The 17,334-nt window shown below is 42.6% G+C and overlaps 1 long non-coding RNA gene across 3 annotated transcripts; it reads right to left on the bottom strand.

Annotated features, from left to right (window-relative positions):
- Positions 1-6,462: 6,462 nt before the first annotated feature.
- Positions 6,463-16,363, bottom strand: LOC121600380. Of its 3 annotated transcripts, XR_006005805.1 has the most exons (6): positions 16,150-16,363; positions 8,166-8,733; positions 7,812-8,055; positions 7,536-7,650; positions 7,223-7,455; positions 6,463-7,118 (listed from the first exon to the last, which is right to left on the bottom strand). It is a non-coding gene; the product is annotated as an uncharacterized LOC121600380 (long non-coding RNA). The 3 variants fall into 3 exon arrangements; XR_006005807.1 differs by lacking the exons at positions 7,812-8,055; positions 8,166-8,733; XR_006005806.1 differs by lacking the exons at positions 7,812-8,055; positions 16,150-16,363 and having other exon boundaries at positions 8,166-9,764.
- Positions 16,364-17,334: the final 971 nt, after the last annotated feature.

Below are 17,334 nucleotides of genomic sequence, written 5' to 3'. Positions count from 1 at the left end.
CGTGGTGGAATCTAGAATCAAAGTGTGTGTAGTCCAGGTGGTCTCATAGCATGTTTTTTAAAAGCAAATTTGCATATCACTTTTTAACAGAATGGGTGAAAACTTTTGCTCAAACAAGCTTTCTTGAGACTTGACGAATACTCAAAACACTCTTAAAATCTTTATTCATAAGCAGAAGCGATAAAAATCAGCCGTCTAAATTCATACACCTTGGGATAAGCCCACCTGTATATTATACTCACTTAGATAGCTGCTCGAAAACTGCTATACAATGCAAACAGCTGACAGTCTGAAATTTCAGCCTACGAACTTACAACGGAAAGGGCCCCATTTTTAGAATGCATCAGTCGTTCACCGTCTGCTAAACAAAGTCTTTCTATATTCCGTTTAGGCAGAGAGCTTGAGTCGTTTAGAACCCGTTTAGTAGTCGTTTAGTAGATTTGTGGCACTTGGGTCTGCTACTGAATATGTGCTTTTTAGTTGGCACGTATTTCCATACAAAATTTTCGTGATATTTGTCTCGGCAAGCCATGAGATTTTTGTTTTGAAATTTTCAAAAACCGGTTTTTGCATACAAACGCATGTGTTTTAATTAAACTGTCAGCCAACTATAAAGCGTTCAATTAAAAAGCATGCCAACTAAAAACCCAATTAACAAAATCGACATTCTTTCTCATTCTACCCAATAGATCAGTAAACCTGAGAGAGCGAGAAAGCATGTCGATTTTGTCGCTTGGGAAGCGTTCAACTACAGCAATTATCCGCAGTACGCGATACTCGATATACGCGAATTCACAGTACGCGATTCCTCTATATTTGACAGCTCCATGTGTTTTTTTCAATTATTTTAATTCTTTGAAATATGTTTCATTTTTTTTTAATTTCCTTAATGTTCTAAAAGCATTTTGCATTAAATTTGTGCAAAAGATACCTGTTTTACAACAAAAACCATTAATGCACAACTCTGTGGCGATATTTTTCAACCCTCGAACCGGTAGTGTAAACTATTTTTGCATAGGAATCCGCTATACGCGAAAACTCGAGATACGCTATTGAGCTCGGTCCCGTACGATAGCGTATATCGGATAATGACTGTATTGAATTCTGACTGTATTCATAAATCTGACTAAATATCTTTTTCAAACTGCCTAAATTCATCAAAATCGGTTCATATTTAAAAAAAGTTACAAAGGTGCAATAATTTCCAAAAAAGTGAAGTATTTTCTGCGTTTTTCACAAGTCTTGACTTTGAGAAGTCTATTCTAGAGAACCAGTAGAGATAAAGAGCTCATATTTGGGATTTTTTTGTGTTGTGTCCGCACAAAACAAACATAAAGACGGTGGTGTACGGCACAAACAGAATACAGGCGGTCCCCGAGATACACGGTTAATGGGGACCGAAAACGGCCGCAAAAAACCGCGTATCTCGAATTTCCGCGTAAGTCGAATCTCGTGATTTCCAGCTAAAATATCACTAATTTTCGTGTAATTTTGCAAGTAGGGGGTGGTATTAGTTACTTTATGAATTATTTGATATGATTCTGACTGAAAATAACAGTTTTAAACCTTTTGAAATAGTTTTTAACATTCGATCAAAAGGGAAATTATTCGGCAATTTACAATTGATGTGTCAAATCAGTACAATTTGCTTAAAGAACTGTCAAATTTAGAAAACCGCGTATCTACGAATCCGCGTATAAGGGCGGTGGCAACGCTCATCGGATGCGATTTTATCGGACGTGATTTATATGGGATTTGACAGATAACGTCGGACGTGCGATTTCGTCGTCCGACGTAATCTGTCAAATCCCATATAAATCTCGTCCGATAAAATCGCATCCGATTAGCGTTGCCACCGCCCTAAGGGCGGTGGCAACGCTGATCGGATGCGATTTTATCAGACCAGATTTATATGGGATTTGACAGATAACGTCGGACGTGCGATTTCGTCGTCCGACGTAATCTGTCAAATCCCATATAAAAAGTTGACAGGTCAGCCGATAAAATCGCATGCGAAAAAGCGTTGCCACCGCCCTAAGAGGTACCGTGTATCTCGGGGACCGCCTGTATGTACTTTATTACTATTCTTTGGTATGGGTAATACAATAACACACGCACATAATGCGGAGAGAGTACGACTGGTCCTGCTCGCGCCGGGATCCTCACTGAGGACGTCACCGGATGACAACCCTGCTGTCAATGGCGAGCCCTCAGGATGAGGCAGCGGTCTGTCCACAACATTTTGTTAAACCCTGAAGATTGAAACCTATTGTTTGGAATCGTGTTATTATAAAATTGATTTTTTGAATTTCATCCCAGCACGCCCTTTGTGCTGGCAAAGCGAATCTGCAATCGGAGTCGTTGGCATTGTCGAAGCCGTTCGAAAACGTTTGGAGCTGTTCAGAACCATTCTGTACAGTCCGGAATCGTTTGAAGCCTCCAAGAAACACGTTTTAGTTTTAGTTTTAGTTATGAAAAGCCAAACTCCCATACATAATGAAATACAGGAATTTCCAGGTGTTCGTCATACTTGATATGCACAATTTCGTTATCCGTGATATTCTAAATTTGAGAGTTCTTTGTGCAAATTTTATTGATTTCACGTATCAATTATCAAATCAAAATAAATTCCTTTTAGTTTAATAAAGAATAAAATAAAAGGCACAAAATTGTAATTTTTAGTTGGAATCAAATTAAATAACGAATTTAGTGGCTAAAATCTACGACCTGAAGCAAAATTGCACGAAAGTTCGCTAAAATTTCACTGAAAACTTCGAAATTCGAAGTATGCTAATATTAGGGATACGCGATTTCCGGTCCGCATTAATAGCGTGGTTGAAATTGTTTCAACTGGCTGTTTCTTTTACCCCCAGCTAATTATATGTGAACTGAAAACCTTAATAAAATGAATGTAACTAAAATGTGAACTAACAATTTCTTCCCTGTCGCGCGACCGTTCCAATCTTCCGATGCCGTCTTCTAGTCCTTACATTACGCACAGTGTCTTTTCATCGGTGGTCTTCTCAACGGTGTCATCGACTCACCGTCTCTGTTGTCTCGCATCAACATACACGCTTCATTCCCGCATCCTATCGATGATCTACGGTTCTATTACCAAAATACCCGTGGCCTAAGGACCAAGCTAGACGATCTCAGACTCGCTTCAGCTGATACAGAATACCATGTACTCATTCTCACCGAAACATGGCTCTCAGAGAACATTCCCTCATCTCTAGCATTTGATAACAACTTCGTTGTATACCGATGCGATTGCAATTCTCGCAACAGCTCACGCTCTCGCGGCGGGGGCACTCTCATCGCTGTCTCCCGAAAACTCGCAGCCTGCGAGATTTCTCCAGCTTCCGACTCTCTCGAGCAGTGCTGGATAGTGATGGGCGTTTCGGAGCGCACCAACGGCTCCGGAGCCGGCTCCGCTCCGACGACTCCGGAACCGACTCCGCACCAACGGCTCCGGAGCCGGCTCCGAACCTACGACTCCGGAGCCGGCTCCGCACCAACGGCTCCGGAGCCGGCTCTGCTCTGACGGCTCCGGAGCCGACTCCGCACCCATGGCTCCGCCTCCATGGCTCCGCCTCCATGGCTCCGCATCCACGGCTCCGCACCCACGGCTCCGCACCAACGGCTCCGTAGCCGGCTCCGGACTAACGGCTCTGCACTCACGGCTCCGTTCCAATGGCTGCGGAGCCGGCATCGGGCCCACCGTTCCGGAGCCGGCGACGTAACAACGGCTCCGGACCAACGGCTCCGCACTAACGGTGCAATAGGGAAATCATTGTATGATAGCGTAGTAAAAAAACGAATATATATTCTCGCACGTGTGGAAGCTAACACACGATATGATTGCAGTATTTACATACATGACGTTGTGTAGCATTCGTTAGTCTCGTCTTTTTTAACAATATTCAAAACTAATCGATGTTTTTTTGATAAATTCTTTTAAACACGACGTACTCCGCTATTTACGGATTTCTTCGATTGAAACTTCATTGAAAAAGTTATTTTGGTGTTAAAAAGCTCCGTTGGTGCGGAGCCGGCTCCGAAATTGTCTGGAGCCGGTTGGAGCCGGCTCCGGCTTCGGAGCCGTTTTGCCCATCACTAGTGGATACGTTTAAAACTCCCATCCTGCTCTCTCTTCATCGGATCTATCTATCTGCCGCCTACCCAAGCGAGTCAACACGCTCGAAAGTAGCAAGGAAAGTAGAAATGAAGTAGCCTTCTACTTCCCGTTCTACTTTTGTTGCTTAAAATCAGAAGAATGTAGAACATCTGGGTTCCAGGAAAGAGCAAAAAAATGAGTTCTCTCGTGTACACCCCACACACACGCACGCGACGACTCACTCTCACGCGTACTCTTGTTCTACGCCCCTCCTCCTTCTCACTCGCCCCACAGATCTATTTTTAGAACATCATTCACTTCCATCGACGGCGGTCGATGTGACGATGTGTGTCGTCGCGTGTGTGTTGTCGATTTGGTCAGAAAAACTTTTTTCTTCAGACCAAATATCTCTGACTTGGAGCGTCGGCGTTCCGATTGAACCATCACGACTTTGATCAGTGCGCGCGGTTAAAACGACCTTTTGTATTATGTTGTATGTAGCGTGCGCGCCAAAATTGTAAGAGTGCGCGGAGAGTGAATGTGGTTTTTTGGGGGTGGGGGAATGAGATACAGAGACAAATTTCGCTACACATTAACACATACATTCTCACTGCACGGGTTGAACTGCGAATACTCAGTTCTGAGAGAATATAGTCGAGCGCTCGCGCATGAGTGCAAGCAAGCGCGGAATAGAGGATAGAGGGAGACAAACGATTATTTTGCTCCAAGCTTTCTACTTTTGTCCCGTTGGGTACTCGCAGCGCCGATGCCAGCACGCTTAGCACGATAGATTCATCGATCGACGGAATCATCACGCGCATGAAGAAAAATGATCGTTTACTGCTTTTCGGTGATTTCAACACTCCATCTATCACATGGCACGCGTCACCTGACCCAGCTCCCGCCTTCTTGTCGCTCCTAGTTCCTGCCTCATCATCTCATTCTTCAAGTTTATTCATCAATATCGTGCGTTACCCCGGCCTTAGTCAGCTTAGTAGTGCAAGTAATTTCAGACAGGTTCAGCTTGATCTAATTTTTACTTTCCTTAAAAATCAGTTTAATGCAACGACTACATGTACATGCATCTCACAAGCTCCAGTTCCCATCCTACAGATAGACCCTCACCACCTCCCCGCTAGAACTGTCATTTAGAACCACAGGTTCCCTTACCCCCAGTAATCGCTCTTGGCATAGCTCTTCTCGTTTAACACTCTGGGCGCTGTGTGGCTCGTTTTGGAATCACAGCTTTGTTCACTCTCCTTCTCTGTGATTGGTCTCTCAGCAACTCTCAACAGAGCGTATTGCAGAAGGAAGAAAGAGAGAGTGCATATTGCCGAAGCGGCATCGTATGCGAGGATCGGAAAGATGAAAGCGCATGCAAAATGCCAGCGCCCAGAGAGTTAAATACCACCTGCTCGCTCGATTTTAGAAAAAAAACGAATTTTCATCTATTAAATACTTCTCTCTCTAATATAGATTGGTCACAACTTTACTCTTGTAAAGATATAAATGTGGCTGTTTCTACATTCACTTCCCTCTCTTTTTATCCACACTCCCGCTATGTTGTCCCATGCGCAATCCCCTCCCCCCCCCCGTTCCCCTCCCTGGTCTGATGCTACACTAAAGTCCCTGAAGCGTGACAAATCCCGCTACCAACGTGCATACTGGAGTACCCGTTCTGTTAACACTCTTAGCACTTACAGATATTCAGCTACCGCATATCGTCTTTATAACCGCACTCGCTTCATTGGTTATTTTCTTATCCTTCAGACACGCCTCCGCTGGTACCCCCGTGCATTCTGGAAATTTATGAATGCTCGACGCAGCTCTCTTCCGAGCACTATGCATTTAGAGTCCGTATACGCCTCATCACGCCGGAGGATATTTGCTCTCTTTTTCGCAACCATTTCTCCAATATTTTTAGCCCTCCCTCGCAAATGCCCAATACCGCATCTCAATGTCTTTCGTATACCAAGATGAAGATGTGATCAGTGGCGGATCTAACGGTAGGCGGACTAGGCGGTCGCCTGGGGCCCCGCCGATTTAGGGGCCGTAGATCGCCATTCTATAGTATGCCGTATGAACAGAGTAATAGCAACAAGGGCCCTCGGAAGGATGGCCGTTGGGGCCCCGATGCTGGCGAATCATTTGCACTCCAATTCCTTTCCAGGTAAAAAGCTGAAAGAGCGTGAACCAACATGGGTTCATGCCAAACCACTCGACGGTAACGAATTTAATGCAATTCGCGTCTCACGTCATTTTCTCGCTTGATTCTGGTTTGCAAGTAGACACGATCTACACGGATTTCAAGGCCGGCTTTGATACCGTTCCCCACCACCTTCTGCTGTTAAAACTAAAAAAAAAACTTGGTTTTTCTAATATGTTAATTAACTGGCTTTATTCTTTTTTAAATAGCAGGTCCATTCGTGTAAAAACCGACACTACTTTTTCTTCGTCCTTTTGTCCCTCCTCTGGAGTGCCACAAGGCTGCGTCTTGAGCCCTCTCTTATTCGTACTTATTGTCAGTGATGTTCATGAAATTCTCCCGTCCGAAGGTCATTTACTGTATGCTGATGATTTAAAAATATATTTAACTATCAGAACGCTCAGTGACTGCCTTCGGCTCCAGGAGTTTCTTAACTCATTTTCTTTATGGTGTTCCTACAACCAGCTAAGTCTTTGCCCTGAAAAATGCTCTGTAATATCCTTCTGTCAAAACCGCAACCCTATCCATTACGAATATTCGCTCTCCAATTCTGTGCTGTCTCGAACCTCCCTTATACGTGATCTTGGCGTCCCTTGGGATGATAAATTATCACTAAACGAACATTTAGAGTCGGTTGTCGCAAGTGCTTCTAGAACGCTGGGGCTAATTGTTGGGAGCCACCCTGTACAAGCCTTGACAGAGTTCGTCATGCGCCCGATGTTAGGCGACCGTATGCGTGAAAGCACGATCGACGCGCTTCGGGATAAAGAGGTCGCTCTCTTCTCTCCCGACCGGCTAAGGCAAAGGACGTATCGTTTGGTCCGTGTGTAAAATATTACGTTATATTAATAAAAGTTATTGTTGTAGATCGAAGATACAAAACTTATATATAGACTCACCAGAGATTTTCGTGATCCACTTTGCCTCAAGTCACTTTATTGTTCTTTAGTTAGATCAACATTGGAATACGCTTCAGTGGTCGTTGGTCCAGTCCGTTCTGGATGGATCTTAAGATTTGAAAAGGTCCAAAAGCGTTTCACAAGGTTCGCTTTTCGACGAATGGCTGGCCCCAATGCCGTTATGCCCAGCTACGAAAACCATGTGAAACCATCAGGCTGACAATTTGAATAAACTTGAAATGAAATGAAATGAATTCAACATATTTGCATCATCTCACCGCTTAGAACTAGAAATATTCTGTGGATACCTTACCTTCGATCAAGTGCTGGTCGGTCAGACCCAATGATTTGTATGTCTGCGGAGTTCACTGCTAGATTTTTTGGACTTTGAGATATCTTCAGCGCAGTTCAAAGATAGAATTCGACTCCTGCAATGGCATATATAGTGTTGCGCATTACTAATATCATCGCTTATGTAATAATTGCTGTTGTAGTGGAACGTCTTTATTGAAATTGTAAAACCTTTGAATTTTAATGATAATTGTAAACACTTTCTTTGTTATACTTAATAAAAATAATTATTGCGTACTTAGGCTGAAAATACACGGACCGGAATGTCGCGGCCGCGGAATTCCGCCTGCAGAAAAATTTATGCCGTACCGAGGACCAGAGGGGTCATCGCTCGGCGTATTAGCGGCGTCATCGCTCAGCATATCACCGACGCCATCGCTGCATCCAGGAGGAGCGTCATCTCAGGAAGCAGGATCGTCTTCGGATGGCGCGCGATGATCTACCAAATGCTACAATTAATGCAGCAGCAGATGACCCAACAACTACAAATGATGTCGAAATTAATGCAATGACACTCGCTCCCGCAAACGTCGCAGCCCCAGCAGCATTCGCAGCAGCAGTCTTTTGTCCCGCAGCAGCAGCCCGAGCTTACCATGGATGCTTTGGCGAGCAGCATTTTAGAGTTTCGGCACGAGGCCGTGTCGGACGTTACGTTTTCCGCCTGGTATTCATGTTACGACGACCTGTTTAAGCAGGACGCCTCCCGACTCGACGACGCGGCGATTGTTCGTTTACTCGTGCGTAAGCTAGGCACGACAGACCATTCACGGTATACCAGCTTTATCCTTCAGGACGCCTCCCGACTCGATGACGCGGCGAAAGTTCGTTTACTCGTTCGTAAGCTAGGCACGACAGACCATTCACGGTATACCAGCTTTATCCTTCCGAGTTATTGGCTTATTTCATTGGCTTATTTGGCTTATAGTTATTGGCTAATTTCCAGAAGCAGAAATCGGGTGATTCCGGAGCATCGGCGAAACCATCGAAACCCTGCTGGTTATGCGGTGAGATTCATTGGTCCAGAGACTGCAAATTCAAATCCCATAAGTGGTCCGATTATGGAAAAATCGGTTATCGGGAAGGGTTTTGCCGCACATCGAGACCTAGAAGACGACAGCGCAACTATCGAAAGCTCCGGCAGGTAACATCACGTGTTGTAACTGTAATTATATGTAGGGTTAACGACAGACGAAAATACGCCAACCTGACCATGTATGGTCAACACATGAGCTTGCAGCTGGACACTGGGTCGGACATAACAGTCATCAGTCGCCCGTTGTGGCAACAATTGGGCAAACCATCGTTAGTTCCGGCAGAGGTCCACGCTAGGGCAGCATCGGGTGAGGAGCTTCAACTCGACGATAAATTCGAAACCAGCATTGAAATGGCAGGTAAAACGAGGGAAGCTGTCATTCGGGTGACGCGAGCAAACATTTTGTTGTTGGGTGCTGATCTCATCGATCAATTTTGTCTCAGTTCGCTACCAAGGGTCTTCATGCTAAATTTCCGACAGTTTTTAGCGGTACGGGGCTATCCATCAAAAGCTGCATCCACTTGCAGTTGAAGGAAGACGCTCGACCCGTCTTTTGTCCAAAAAGGCCTATCATTAATGCCATGATTGAGACGATCAACAAAGAGCTGGATAGGTTGGAACAGTTGAATATAATCACGCGCGTAGACTTTTCCGAATGGGCAGCCCCGGTCGTAGTTGTACGAAAGGCAAATGGCAACATCCGCATCTGTGGCGACTCCTCGACTGGCTTAAACGATGCGCTTCAGCCACTCGAATATCCATTGCCATTGCCCGAAGAATTTTTTTTATCACTTTGATTTTAATTTAACGACCAACGCATTTAAAGAGAATATTTTAATTATTTCCAATTTTGGCGACACCAGATAAGGACAGATGTTAGGGGAATAAGTTAGGGATTAGGCGTTGCATCGCTAAATAAATGAATTAAATTACTAATATGGAAAAGCGGGGCAAAATGGGCACCTTCTATTTAAGCATTATTTCACAACAAAGATTCTTTTCAATACTCAAAATGTATTCATTAGAGTATTCTATTCATAACCCTTACATAACAAATAACCAAGAAAATACAAAATAAGATATACAGTAGAACGTCGATAATCCGGGCTGCTCGGGACCAGATGGTTGCCGATTAATCGATTTGCACGGATAATGGTCCAAGAAATGTCAAATTCATCTAAAAATTATAAAACTCACTACAGTCTGTTCTCGAGTTACACGGTTCTCGACTTACGCGGATTCGGAGATACGCGGTTTTCTAAATTTGACAGATTAAATGTCAAATCGGTACAATTTGCTTCAAGTTCGTTATAAATTGCATTTTGGTTAACAAATTAAAACCGCTTAAAAACGAGAAATATTAGAATTTTCTGCACGAATCATATCAAATAAATGATAAAGTGTATAAAAGTACTAAATAAAATAAAAAAATCCGAGTAATCAATAGTATTTTAGCCAAAAAACGTGAAATTCAACTTACGCGGATATTCGAGTTACGCGGATTCGTCGGGAACGCAGAAATCGCGTAACTCGGGAACAGACTGTAGTTTTATGATAAATTCACCTAGAATAAATCGATTAAACATTTGTAATATTTAATTTTAATCAATAACTGTAGGTTTAACAACTGTTCATGAACAAAACTGAATTTCGAAAATACCACTAGACACTACAGACACTGACTAGACACTGCACAAAAATCTGGTTGCCCACTTGGCTATCGCTGCAAATGTTCGCTGTACGTTTGAACAGCTGTCACATTTATGCGCACTTTTAAGCCGCCCGCCGGTTAATCCTCCCCTGGATAATCGACGTTCTACTGTAGTAGCATATTGATGTAATTTTTGCCACTTCGAAAATAAGCTTAAAGTGTCACAGGGATGCGTAGATGTTTTACATGTTATATTTTTAAAGATGTGATATTTATATAAAATTTTTGTGAAGAAAGCAAGGCGATTGAATGCGTATCTTTACTAATATAGCAAAAAATACAAAAATGTTTCACGTGGGGCAAAATGGGCAGATACGCTTGGGGAAAAATGGGCAAATTTTTCGACATATGGCGCTTGGTGAGGCTATGGTGATGTATTTGTCCCCACAATAATGGTAACAGACACCGCTAAAAAAAATTCGATTTTGTAGATTGGAAGTGTAAAAACTGTTTGAATTTTGATAACATATTTTTGAAAGAATTTTAAGGGCTTTACTAAATAGCAAAACAAAAGAAAGGAAAAGGAAACATTTCACGAAACGTGCGCAAAAGCATAGACCCGACCCCCCAACAGGGGGCCTCAACTCCTTTTACCGCTTAGGGCCCCCTGCACCGTAAATCCGCCCCTGCCTCCAGGCATAAAAGTAGCCCCAGCCGCATTCCAGCAGATAATGGATATAATGCTAGCAGGGTTACAGGGAACTTCGGGCTATATGGATGACATGGTTGTCTGGGGGAAAACAGAGGCAGAGCATGACGAAAATCTAACGAATCTTTTTCAACGCCTTGAACAATTTGGTGTTTCCGTCCGAGCAGACAAATGCTCGTTGAAGATGAATATCGATGAAATCGTTTACCTTGGACACATAATCGACCGTCATGGTATTCGACCGAATCCTGCAAAAATCGAGGCAATAAAAAATCTTCCCGAACCTACTGACGTCAAAGGCGTGCGCTCTTTCCTCGGAGCAGTAATTTTTTACGGGAAGTTTGTGCCAAAAATGCCCGATTTGAGGTATCCGCTTGATTACTTGCTGAAAAGTGACACAAAATTCTCTAGGAATATGCAATGTGAAAAGGCATTTAAATATTTTAAAGAAATCCTATTATTCGATCTTCTCCTCACCCACTACGACCCCACCGGGGAGATTATTGTGGCAGCGGATGCATCATCAGTGGGACTAGGAGCCACCATTTCTCACAAGTTTGGCGATGGCTCAATAAAGGTCGTTCAGCATGCGTCACGTGCTTTGACAACAACGGAGGAAAATATAGTCAAATAGATCGCAAAGTGCTGGCCATTGTATATGCCGTAACTAAATTTCACAAGATGCTTTATAGTCGTTCTTTCAGGCTTCAAACCGACCTCCGTCCCTTATTCCGCACCTTCGGCTCAAAGAAAGGCATCCCAGTATTCACGGCGAATAGACTGCAACGCTTTGCGCAAACACTGCAGTTAAATGACTTTTCGATTGCGTACGTCCCCACTGGAAACTTTGGAAATGCTGACATTATCTCAAAGCTCACAAGAAAACACGCTAAACCGGAGACAGAATACGTTATCGCCAGCCTCCAGCTAGAAGAGGAAGTAAGGTCCTTAGTTCTCAACATGATTAATACATTCCCTCTCAATTTCACAGGCAGAGATTCCCTACTATGGAAGGTGCACATATACATCCAAGAAGGCTGGCCGTCTGACTCGTCATATGGAATGGAGTTAGCACGCTTCTATAATAGAAAGGATGACCTGTCGAGCGTAGGTGATTGTGTTCTTTTTAGAGAGAGAGTAGTAATGCCCAGAAAACTACGCATGCAGTGCTTGAATCAACTTCATATGCAGTGCTTGAATCAACTTAAAGGGCATCGAGCAATTCAACGCATGAAGTCCGTCGCTCGCAGCTATTTATACTGGCCATCTATTCATGAGGATATAGCCGACCTCATTTCCAGCTGTTAATCTACTAGAACCAAAGTTTTGGCTAAAGACCACCAATCCATGAGGAAGAGTGCATATAGACTATGCAGGACCAGTAGACGGAGCTTATTTTTTGTTCATGGTTGGTGCGTTCTCAAAGTGGCCTGAAGTTACAAAGACAGTCACCACAACTACTACAGCTACTATATCGATTCTGCGAAGCATCTTTGCACGTTTTGGCATGCCTAAAAAACTAGTCAGCGATAACGGAGCCCAATTTACTAGCAACGCGTTTAATCGTCATGTGTACGACCGCCTACACGGGTAAGTTTTAATCTTTATTCCAAAATAACTTTGGATTAAGAAGTCGTATCGACTAAACGTTTTTGAAATGCCTCAGAAAAGATGTTTTCTAACTATGTGCAAAAAATTAAAAATATCCAAAATGTTTGAACATATTTTTTTAAATTATTTAAGTTTGTATACCCTTCATAAGTACAACCGCCTACCCGGGTAGTCCATACATTTTGTATGGAAAAATTATGTTTTTCGTGATTAAAAGCGTATATCTTTTGAATTACTTGTTCGATTTGAATGAAAACTGTCTTATAAGACCCTGTTTTATTATATATCGTAGTAAAATTAGAATGAAAAAAATCCTATCAATTTTTTTTTTCAATCAAAAATATATAGTAGCTCCAACACCCCAATCGGCCAGGCCGCTAGTTTTGAGTGGATACTTATGACTTTTTTAAAGTTTTACTTACGTTTCTTTCAAAAGTTATAAATTTTTTTTCAATTGTTTTGCTTGTTATATAAAAATATATGTTGCCGCTGTATAAGATATGCTTATTTTGTTTTTTTTTTTAAACCGGCTCCGACTGGCTCCAGACAATTTCGGACCCGGCTCCGCACCCACGGCTGCGAAGCTGACTCCGCTTTAGCGGCTCCGGAGCCGGTTTTAACAGATTGCACCAAAATAAATCCTTTTCATTAAAGTTGCAATCGGGAAGATCCGTTAATAGCTGAGTATATAATGTTGAAAGGAATCCATAAAAAAATAAAAATCGATAAGTTTTGAACATTGTTCAACAATCACACAATCACATCGGGTGTTAGCTTCTACACTTGTGGGAAGATAGGATCATATTATAACATAATTATAACATAGCGTAGTGAAATTATAATTTTAAAAATCCTATCAATATTTTTTTCAATCAAAAATGTGCTGTAACTCCAAGAACCCAACCGGCCTTGCGTATATTTTGAGTGGATACTTATGTCTTTTTATTTATTTATTTATTTATTTATTTATTACGATACAAATATCTGCCTCAGAGGGCTAAATATAGGGAAACTTACTGACTAAAACTTAAAATTAATGATAACAAACAAATACTTAAATCTAAGTAGACAGCAAGCAATTTGTAACACAGCCAACACTAAAATGAAAGAATTAGGATGGAGAAACAAAAAGGGAGTCAAAGAACTGAAGGAAGAGGGGGCGAAGGGATTGAGGGGGAATATGAAAATCAAACACACCAGAGGCACTGTTGAAGCGATGGAGGGATCGAAAAACGGATCATCGGTGCCATACAGCGTTCTTCTCGACGGGATTTGAAGGAAATCGCGGCGTCGAAGAAAGCGAGCAGGCGCGTACAGCGGTATTCTGTTAAGAAGTGAAGGATAATCAATCTCGTTCCGAAGCAAACCACTGATAAGCAAAGCTTGAGAAGCAGAGCGACGATCATGCAGTGTCATCAATCCAAGCATACGGCATCGGACTTCATAAGGGGGAAGAGAAGCACCCGATTGCCCTAAAAGACGCCTAATGGCAATACGGGTGAATCTGCGTTGAACACTTTCAACCATTTCAATCCATACCGAGTTGACTGGGCACCACACAATGCTAGCATATTCTAAAATAGGGCGGACTAAGCTACAGAAAAGGGCTTTGAGGCATATAGGGTCACGCACATCATTTGCCATAGCACAAATCATTCCTAGTACACTATTGGCATGGTTAATGGTACGCTCAATATGATGATTGAATGACAGCTTTGCATCAAGGTGAACCCCAAGATCACGAATGACATTAACACGATTTAATACAACAGAGTTTAGTGAATAATTATGAGACAACACATTTAAGCTCCGAGAGAAAGATATACAAGCACATTTATCGATACACAGGGAGAGAAAGTTAGCAGAACACCAAAAGGAGAAGGAGTCTAACAGACATTGAAGAGAGACACATGAATTAGAGTCAGTGATAGGACAAAATATTTTTAAATCATCTGCAAACATAAGGAAAGAATCGGATGGAAGAACAGAGCACACATCATTGACAAATAAAATAAAAAGTAAAGGACTCAAGACACTACCCTGGGGTACACCCGACGAACAATGAAACTCATAAGAAAAACCGTCATTCAACGTAACACAGCAAAAACGATTCGATAGAAATGATTGTAGCCATTCGAGAAAGAAAGGAGAGAAGCCAAGTTTCTTGAATTTAGCAATGAACAGAGAATGGGGGATTTTATCAAACGCAGCTTTGAAATCGGTATACACAGCATCAACCTGCATGCCAGAGTCCAGATTTAAGAGTGCTGAGGAAACAAATTCCATAAGATTAGTAGTGGTGGAGCGATTTTCTTTCAAACATTGCATTGCAGTTAAATTTTATTGCTTGTTGTGTGACAATATATTGAAAATAACACTGAAATCATCTTGTTTAAAATGATACCAACCACTACAAGCAAACGAAATAGAATTCGCTGGCAGAAAGTTAACACACACATTCATACTTTTGTTAAAGTGTTACTGACGATAGGCGTTTCGGAGACACCAGTGGCTCCAAAACCGGCCCGCACCCACGGCACTAACAGCTCCGGAGCCGGCGGCGAATCCATGGCTCCGTAGCCGGCGACGAATCCACAGCTCCGGACCAACGGCTCTGGACAAACGTTTCAATAGAGACGGCATTGTAGGATAGCGTAAAAAATTGATCTATCTTCTCGCAAATGTAAAAGCTAACACCCGATGTGATTTTGTGATTGTTGGACAATGTTCATAACTTATCGATTTTTTTATAAAATACTTTCAACATTATACAGGCGTCCCCCGAGTTACGACCCCCTCGAGTTACGACGATTCGCAGATACGACGATTTTGATTTTGACAGTTAAAAGTTGTCATTGACAAGAAATTGATGTATTTTTTTGAATATCTGGGCACATAACCGTTATACACACATTTCCAAAGATTCCACAACTACCCTATCTTGAATATCTATATTGTGTACGGGTTTTAAAATATAATTATTACATTATCGAACATTATTTTAAATAAAATACACGATATCGTAAATTCCAACTCTTCAACTTCGGTTATAAACTTTATATTCATAGATATTCGACATACGACATTTTCGACATACGCCTTGCTTTGGGACATTTTCTCGGTCCCAAATACAGTCGTATCTCGGGGGACACCTGTATATTCAGCTATTTACGGATCTTCTCGATTGAAATTTAATTGAAAAAGATTAATTTTTGTGCAATCTGTTACCGCAGGACTCCACACAGCATAACACGGAGCGCAACATAACAACTGACAGCTGCCAAACGCTGCAGAGACCAGCAACAGACAGCCGATACAACCGCCACGCCGATCTTCTAGGCTTAGAAGACCTCCGCGTAGACTCGACAGATATCGGCTATACTAAAAAGGGGGAGATGTTGTGACCCGACCTGCCGAACTTGCGATCGCCGTTACTGCAGTTACTCACCACTGACAGTCCTGCCAGCGTGTCGATGTGTTAGTGAGAGCGTTTCGGCAGGACAGGGCAATGAACACTCGCAAGGCCAATGAACGGGAGCGATGGTGCCGAACACGTTTGATGTAATACTCACTTACAAGAATGTCCTCGGTGTAAGCAGTCGCAAGTTTTAGCAATACATTTATATTATTTGATAAAGTTTTAAATACGCGTGCAGTATATGTAGCTAGCTATGCTAAATATCACAAAACCCGTTACAACACAAAACCGATAATAAATAATAACACACAATCAACAATACACTTTAAAATTATACGCGCGGTGGCCGCGCACCAGCCGCACCAAGAGCCCCTGCCGAGAGCTCCTGCTCGATCGGCCGTTCCACACACTCTAATTGTGCAGCGCTCGGCACACACTAAACCTCGCACGCTTAGTGTGTGCGACAGTGTGCGTGACAAACTGTCGCCCTCCTGGACGTTGACCGGTGGCAGCGCAACTACCGCGGCAAGGCCAGGGGTCGGCACGGCTGCCCACAACAACAATAATAAAAACAATCGTTTTTAAGCTGTCTATATATTTTATTTTATTTGGAGACGCTAAAAAACCTCTCACTTGTTTCCGGGTTTAGCGAAAGAGTGACAAAGGTTCAAAGCCCCAGGCACAATTGGGATGTTTCGGGCGATCCAGCCGAATCGCTGCGAACGCATCCTTTCGGTGGCGTCCTCTACCGATAAACATTGGAAACCAGGCTGCATGATCGAATCGATCGTTAATATTTATTACCAAACGTATATCGGGGAATATCTGTAGTGAACCCGGGCAGGTGGTTATGGAAGTCTTCTTCTTCTTCTATTTGACGTGACGTCCTAACGCGGACATGCCGGCCTATACAGGCTTTCGAGACTTAATTCATTACCACGCAGCCGGATAGTCAATCCTTACTACGGGTGGCGATCCATTCTAGGCTTGAACCTATGACGGGCATGCTATTGAGTCGTTCGAGTTGACGACTGTACCACGGGACCGCCGGTTATGGGTGTAAGGGATACAAATTGAAATCAATTTAATGAAAGATTTTGTTAGTTATTATTTTTTCAATACTAGTTAGCATGTAGTAAAATGCGTATTGACTAACAACAATTGTAGACAAAGATATACGCTTTTTATTCAGGGGATGAGCAATCTTCCTTACAATACTTAATACCTTAATACCCGGGTAAGTCGTTATAAAAGTAAGGGTGTAGTTTTGTAGTTTGGTCAATTCGGTCTCATGGTACAGTCGTCAACTCGTACGACTTAACAACATGCCCGTCATGGG

Source organism: Anopheles merus, chromosome 3L (genome assembly GCF_017562075.2).
Source record: "Anopheles merus strain MAF chromosome 3L, AmerM5.1, whole genome shotgun sequence".
Taxonomy (NCBI): domain Eukaryota; kingdom Metazoa; phylum Arthropoda; class Insecta; order Diptera; family Culicidae; genus Anopheles; species Anopheles merus.
The sequence above is the reverse complement of the archived record's forward strand: the minus strand, read 5'-3'. Positions and strand labels throughout refer to the sequence as shown.